We start from the raw sequence: 9,010 nt of genomic DNA, 5'->3' as shown, positions 1-9,010 counted from the left end.
AACCATATATTTTCTAAGACCTTATAAACTAAAGTACTTGGATAACTACCTTTCATTTGTCTGTCTGTTTGTTTGTTCACGATCTCCTCCTAGGATTTTGGAGATAGACCCCCATAACTATATATATTCTGATACCCTATCACTCCAGGTACTTGGATAACTATATTTCATTAAAACAATGGTTAGGGTTAAGGGTCAATGGTTAGGTTAGGGATTATTCACAAACTCCTAGGTTTTGGCAGATAGACCCCTATAACCATATATATTCTGAAACCTTATAACCCAAGGTACTTGGATAACTATTATTTGTCTCTCAGTTTGTTTGTTGTTTATTTATTTTGATTGTTTTATTTGTTCACGAACTCCTAGGATTTTGGAGATAGACACCCAAAACCATATATGTTCTGATAACCTATTACTCCAGGTATTTGGATAACTAAATTTCATTTCCAAAATATATATATATATTTTGGCTAGGCTTAAGGGTTAAAGTTAGATGGGTTATGGTTAGGTTAGGGATTATTCACGAACTCCTCGTAGGTTTTTGCAGACCCCTATAACCATATATATTCTGAAACCTTATAACACAAGGTACTTGGATAACTATCTTTCACGAACTCCTCAAAGGGTTTTGGAGATAGACCCCCATAATCATATATATTTTGATACCTTATCACTCTAGGTACTTGGATAACTATACTTCATTTAAAAAGAATATTTTGGTTAGGGTTAAGGGATAAAGTTAGGTGGGGTATGGTTAGGTCAGAGATTATTCACGAAATTCTCCTAGATATTTGCAGATAGACCCTTATAACCATGTATTTTCTGAAAACTTATAACCCACGGTATTTGGATCACTATCTTTCATTTGTATCTACTATAATAACGTAGTATCCGTAGTGTCCTCTGTCTCTCTGTTATATATATATATATATATATATATATATATATATATATATATATATATAGACTAATGTATTATATATGTATATATAAATGATATAGACCATAGACTAAAATCTAGTGTTCCCAGATTTGCTGATGTTACAAAACTGTGCAGAATGGCAAATGATCACTTAAACCAATTAGATATTCAAGAAGATTTAGATAAATTACAGCAATGGTCTGAAAAGTGGCTAATGAAATTTAACACAAGCAAATGCAAGATAATGCACATAGGTAAAGATAACAGTAAGTACGATTACAAGTTATTTGGAAATTCGTTAATAAAAGTGGATAGTGAAAAGGATCTCGAGGTAATTATCAGTAATGATCTCAAATCATCTAAGCAGTGCATTTCAGCCTCTGAGAGCGCAAATAAAATTCCAGGACTGATTGCGCGATCTTTTAACTTCAAAAGTCCATCTCTCATTAACAATGGTTATTTCGTCCACATTTGGAATATGGTGTTTCCGTATGGTCCCCGAATCTCATTAAAAACATTGACTGATTGGAAAAAATACAACGGTGAGCCACAAAACTGATTGAAAATATAAAAAAGAATCATACTAAAATCGACTAAACATATGAATCCGTTTTCTCTCTAAAAAAAAAAGCGTAGACTCAGAGATGACTTGATTCAGGTCTTTAAGATTGTAAAAGGAATGACATCAAAAGTGACAAAATTTTCACGCTGAATGAGAATCAGACAAGAGACAATGGTATCAAACTGTCCGGAAATCGATTTAATTTGGAAGTGGGTTGAAACAACTTCGCCAACCGTGTAGTTAATGAACGGAGTAAACTTCCTGTAGAGGCAGTGCAATGTAGTTCAGTGCTTTAAGAATCATTTAGATAAACACCTAAGCAAGATGCTGTAATGACTATCATTTATTTTATATTATTTGTTTATTTGTTTTGTTATCATTTGTTCGTGGTTTTTTTTATTTGCTTGAATCTCGTTTGATGCATCAGCATGCCTCCTTGCCCTATGTCAGATGAATCAGTACAAAGAATGAACTCTTTATCATGATCAGGAAATATGAAAACTGAAGAACTAGTAAGTTTATCTTTCAACTTATCAAAAGTTTGTTGTTGTGCAGATCCCCAAATGAACTTTGAATCTTTCCTCAACAGAGTACTTAATGAATTTGCTATGTTTGCATATCCATGGATAAATTTCCTATAATATCTTGTCAATTCCAAGAAACTTCTAAATTGTTCTACATTGTTTGGAACTGGAAAATTCTTTACTGCTTGAACCTTTGAATGTACTGTACAAAGTTCATACCCGTCTATCTTATGTCCCAAATGAATAACACTGTCCTGCAAAAACTTACATATCTTAAGTTTCACTTTCAATCCTGCTTCAACTATTCTTGAGAATATCAGTTCTAATTCCTTAAAGTGCTCAGGCGCTGCTTGGGAAACTATTAAAATATCACCTAGAAACACACTGGCAATGCTTCCTAACAACACAACTAGAACTGTATTCATTAATCTCATGTAAGTTAATGTACTAATACATAACCCAAATGTCATTCGTTTAAACACATAGTGTCCCATTGGAGTAGAAGATGCTGTGAATTATCGTCATTTGATATAGTGCTAAAATACCTAAAATACCAATTCTCAGTTCCCAAACTTCTAAGTATGTCCCTTATCACTGGCAATGGTAATCGGTCGCGTATGGTATACTTATTCAATTCCTTATAATCAATAACTGGATGCATGGTACCATCTGATTTTGGCACCAGAATCAGAGGGAGGTTCCACTCACTTTTACCATCTTCAATAATATCCTGCGATAAAATTTAAGTGATCAATTTATCTACAATGGCTAGTTTAGAATGTGGTACTCTACAAGCAAGTGTATAGATAGGTTGACTCCCTGGTTTTAATTTTATCTGATGTTTTAAAATAATTGTTTTGCCCAAGGCGTCCCCCGACAAAGCAATTGATTTATTGTGCTTCAAGAGCAAAGTAACTAAGCTTTCATCCAACTCAGGATAACTAACAGGCTCTAGTTGATTTTTGTATTTCTTTCCCAACTCTTTTTCTTCCTGAACTGACAAATTGATGAAATTGGTAATTTCACCTCCTCGGTACTCTCATTCAAAATTTTAATGCGTTTTGTACAAACTTGAAAACATCCTAATTATGTTCCTTTTATTAAGACTATGTATTTATTCAAAGTACTAATCACTAATATTTCTACCATGTTCTTGTTTCAAATTTCAAATCTTTTAATCCAATTGATTCTGGAATGGTTAAAATTTCAATCTACCGTGACTCTTTTCAACTGCGCCACTACCCTCTTAATTGCTCTGGAATGTAATAATGTCGATTTTATTACGCCACCTTTTAAAATTAGCAACGCTTCATTTGAAGTTGATGAATTCAGTTTACTTTCTGGGATTTCTTGAACATCCGAGTTGGGTTCACTATATGTGACTTTACTCTCTGTTGATCTGGACCACTCTGCCTCTTTATCTAAGATATAATTGTTATCTTTCCCATCTATTTCTAAGGATGCTTTGAATCCTGCCACTGGCTTTAAGTCTGGTTGATTTAAAAATGGGATTAACTGTGATTTTACTAAGATCCCAAAGTCAGCAGGACATATGATCATGCTACCTTTTCTCATAGTTGCAAATCCTATCAATAAATCTTTTGGGAAGACAGATTCTTCTACAACTATCACCTGGATGTGCAAGTGCTCATTTTTATATAAGATAACATCTAACTCAACCTTATCTAATGTTTTTAACTGACTTCCTGTTATTCCTTGCAATGAGTAATGGATTAGTTCCAAGATTTTCACTCTTGGTTTCAATTGGTTTAAAATTCTACTAGTTATAACATTAACTACAGATCCTGTATCGATAAATAACTGAATAGGTTCCTTGAACACTCTTCTCGTAATGAGGGGTCCTAGAGAAGTCATTTCAATTGTTATAGTCAATTTATAACAATCTTTGATGTTGGAGTTCTCTTTCAACCTTTTATCACTCTTATCCGCAACACAATACTGTTTAGGTGTATTTCTATTGGTAGTTCTGTAGTGTTTTTTTACTTTGTGTCTGGGGGATTTCCTCTTGTTTCGGGGTTCATAAAAAAATTCTACATTCATGTGTTCTATGCCCAATCCTTTGATGACAATGATACTCATCATGACCCTCATATTTACAATTTCTACAAATAGTTTTATAATAACAGTCTTGTGATTTATGCCCCCAGGTATTACAGTTGTAACATTCAATTCTAACTTTCTTGGAAGTGCTTCTGAGATGAAGGAAAATAAGAGATGAAGGAACGTAAGAGCCGTCACGTAGTCTGTGAGATCCTTCCGAGGATCTAAGCAGGCTCGTGTTGGAAGAGTAGGGCCATAGGGATGAATGAGAGGATATCACGATTGTGCACGGAACTGGGATACCACTTTCTTGATCCTCGGTGTCTCTCTTCCAGGCGTTATGACCTTTACGCTTCTGATGGGATCCACCTTACCCGCAGAGGCAAAGATGTTCTTACAAACCTCATTGTGGGAGTTTGTAATGAACTAGTTCCTTTTTTGGGGTAGAAACCCAAAGGGAGGGTGAAACAGAGTGTACTGGGAAAACTAGAGTAGAGTATAGCATTAATGTAGAACAATATGTCAGTATAAGACAAAATATAATTTTATGATTTTTTGTCGTTAGAGGACGAAATGTTACATTGTTTTGTAATGTCAATGGACTAAATGTCTCGATGGGATATAATGACAGTGGAGTACAAAATGTCACCATGGGATGTAATGATAGTGGAAGACAAAACATCATGATGGGATGTAATGATAGTGGAGAACATAATATCACGGTAGGATATAATGTCAATGGAGGACAAAATATCATTTTAGGAACGAATGCCGGACAGAATATCAATGAAGGACAAAATATCACGATGGGATGTAATGGTAGTGAAGGACAATAGATCACGGAAGGATATAATGTCACTGGAGGACAAAATATAATTTTAGGAAGGGATACCAGACTGAATATCAATGAAGGACAATAGATCACGATGTGATGTAATGGTAGTAGAGGACAAAATATCACGGTAGGATATAATGTCACTAGAGGAAAAAATATCATTTTAGGAAGGGATGCCAGGCAGAATGTCATGAACGACGGGAGGACGATGTGAAACGCGGTGATGTAAGGGGATAAAGTGTACAAAAAAGATTGGATGACCGTGAGCGACCAGATTTCCGTGATGGGGGAAATGTTAATTTTGATGGGAGAAAGGCTAATGAGGCATTGAGTTTCATTCAAGGACCAAATATCAATATAGAGCAAGGTATCAATAAGGAACAATGATGATGTAAGGCATGATGTTAAAACTCATAACGTGTCGAAAACAAATAAGCACGAGTTTCTTAAACCCATGCTTGTAGTGTTAGGAACAAAATCCAAGAAATACAGGCGTATGCCAAAAGCGAAAATCTCGATATGATAGGAATAACCGAGACATGGTTAAATGGCAAAGAGTTTGAAGCTGACTTTATTGTGGGATTTAAACATTGTCATCAGGATAAAAACCACAAGAAATGTGGGGATGTTCTGTTGTACGTTGAATACAATATCCATGCTTGTTTTTTAGAGAAAGAGAAACAGTATGCATAACATAGTTTATGGGTAGAATTAACCCAAACAAATAGACAAAAAATAAATGTAGGTATAATATATAGGTCAAAGACATTATCATCAGCAGACGACAAGCTGTTACATGTATTTCAAGAACTGTCTAGTTTCTGCAACCGGGATTTATTGATAATGAGTGATTTGAATTTTACTGACGTTGATTGGATGACCCTTGAACATGGCCATATATAGTGGCTTGATTGATTTCCTCGATGACAATTACTTAGTTCAGCATGTAAAAGAGCCCACAAGACATGGAAACACTCGTTCTATTGATCACTAGCCGCGAAAGCATGATAAATGATGTGGAAGTCGGTGAAACTGTTGCAAATAGCGATCACAACTTAGTTAAATTCAAACTACTACAATTTTTAGAATAGATACTTGTGTTCCTAAAATACCCGATTTCAGTAAATCTCAGTTTATAGGACTACGTCAGAAGTTTCAGCTTATAGATTGAGAGGCAAAATTAAGCGAAAGTCCTCTAGATCAGGTGTTGGAAATATTTCAAAATACCCTCACTAAGATGATTCATACTTACATTCCTTTTAAGAACAGACGTACCCCAAAGCAGGCTCGCCCAAAATGACTTGACAAAGAAAAAAATAAAAATAAAATCAAAATAGACAGGCTTATAACAAATATAAGTGCTTGAGTGCATCTAATGACTATTAAAGTTATGTATTAATACAGAGATTTAAAAAAGATAATAAAAAAAAAACGAAAACGACAATACGAAATGAATATCGCTGATAAATTCAAAGAAAATTCCAAAGAATACTATAGTTACATTAGAGATCAAAAGTTTATTGGGAATCCCGTTGGTCCACTATTACCTGCTGACGGTCAACTTGAATATTCAAATGAAGGAATGTATGATATTTTAGACAATAATTTCAGCTCAGTGTTCGTAAACGAAACACTTCAAAGTGAACTCCAAACTGAAACCTGTGAAAAGTCTAGGGTAAACTTACTACGGTGAATATAACTAAAGAAAAATTAAAGGGTGCATAGAGAAATTCAAAGTTAATAAAACACCAGGGCCTGACAGTTAACATACTAATGACTATCAAAGTTATGTACTAATACAGAGAGATTTAAAAAAGGTAATAATAAAAAAAAACGACAACACGAAATGAATATCACTGATGAATCCAAAGAGAATTCCAAAAAATTCTATAGTTACATTAGAGATAAAAAGGTTGTTAGGAATTACATTTGCCCACTATTACCTGCTGACGGTCAACTTGAATATTCGAATGAAGGAATGTGTGATATCTTAAACAACTATTTTATTTCAGTGTTCGTAAACGAAACATCTCAAAGTGAACTCCAAACTAAAACCTGTGAAAAGTCTAGGGTAAACTTACTCACTACGGTGAATATAACTAAAGAAAAATTAAAGGGTGTATAGAGAAATTCTAAGTTAATAAAACACCAGGGCCTGACAGTTGACATACAAGAATCTTAAAGGAAATGAAAAATGAGATTATTGTTCCATTAGAAATTATAAAAAAAAAAATCCATCATATCCGGAGATATCCCAAGGGAATGGAAGCTAACTAACGTAACTCCCATATTCAAAAAAAGGTAACAAAAAGAAACTAAATAATTACAGGCCTAAAAGCTTGACTCCAATCGTAGGGAAAATGATGGAAACTATCATCAGATTATTAAACATCATTTAGAAAGTAAATGTTTGATAAATGATAGCCAGCATGGTTCCAGACGGAATCGTTCTTGCGTAACTAACTCGAATTCTACAACACAGTTATCTCGAATTATGACAAAAGAAACAATATAGATTTGATATATATTAACTTTGAAAATGCTTTTGATACCATTCCCACTAAAGACTACTTATTGAATTAGTTTCACACGGAATAAGTGGTAGCCTATTAAGTTGGACTAGTAATTAGTTGAATGATCGAAAACAGAGAGGTGTTTTAAGTGGAAAATCTTCTGGATGGAAAAATGTTACAAGTGGAGTTCCTCGGGGTTTTGTTCTCGGGCCACTTCTATTCATAGTATATATAAATGATATAAACCATGGACTAAAATCTACTGTTTCCAAATTTGCTTATAGATATTCAAGAAGATTTAGATAAATTACAGCAATGGTCTGAAAAGTGGCTAATGAGATTTAACACAAGTAAAGCAAGGTAATGCACATAGGTAAAAATAACAGTATGTACGATTACAAGTTGTTTGGAAATTCGTTAACAAAAGTGGATAGTGCAAAAGATCTTGACGTAATTATCAGTAACGATCTCAAATAATCCAAGCAGTATATTTCAGCCTCTGAGAAAGCAAATAAGATTCTAGGACTGATTGCGCGATCTTTTGACTTCAAAAGTCCATCACTCATGAACAAGCTATATAAATCATAAGTTCGTCCACATGTGGAATATGCTGTTTCCGTATGGTCACTGAATCTCATTTAAGACATTAACAGATTGGAAAAAGTATAACGGCGAGCCACAAAACTTATTCCAAATATCAAAAATATATCATACAAAAATCGACTAAAACATATGAATCTATTTTCCTAAAAAAGCGTAGACTCAGAGGTGACTTTAAAATTGTAAAGGGAATGACCACATCAAAAGTGACCAAATTTTCACACTGAATGAGAACCAGACAAGAAACAATGGTCTCAAACTGTCCGGAAGTAGATTTATTTTTGAAGTGGGTAGAAACAACTTCGCCAACCGTGTAGTTAATGAATAGAATAAACTTCCTGCAGAGGTAGTGCAATACAGCTAAGTTCGAAGCTTTAAGAATCATTTAGATAAACACCTAAGGAAGATGCTGCAATGATTATCACTTATTTTAGTTGTGTACTTGTTTTGTTATTATCTGATTGTTTGTTTATTATAATTTGCTTTATTCTCATGTATTATTAGTTATATGTCAGTTATTATTACATACTATTTTTCTATTTGTTTATTATTTACCTATACCTATGCATTTATTTATGTATATGATTTATTATTTACATTATTATATTTTTTTATTTATTCATTTATTTATTTATCATTATTATTACTTTTTTCGCATTCGACCTAGATATGGACCAAAATGTCTCTTGTCGCCATGCTCCGCATTTGTAATCCTCTGTGATCCTTCTAAATCTATGTTCAGATCCTCTACTTTTATAATCACTTCTAAAGTAGCTAGTTATTTTTCTGTTGTCCAACTGCCATCACATATGGACTGATTGCTTTATATTCACTATACCCTTGAAGAAGATAATCTACTTCCCCTAAATTCATAGTTGCCTTGAGATCTTTATACAGCATTTCTGCCGTTAATTCGTCAGAGGTGTTTGATAACAAGGTGAAATTTATTGATTTAAATACTTGAGAAAATTTTACTCTATCACTAGGTCT

Source organism: Oratosquilla oratoria, chromosome 21 (genome assembly GCF_046742065.1).
Source record: "Oratosquilla oratoria isolate Oo_2021 chromosome 21, ASM4674206v1, whole genome shotgun sequence".
Lineage (NCBI taxonomy): Eukaryota > Metazoa > Arthropoda > Malacostraca > Stomatopoda > Squillidae > Oratosquilla > Oratosquilla oratoria.
This window is presented reverse-complemented; position numbering follows the sequence as displayed.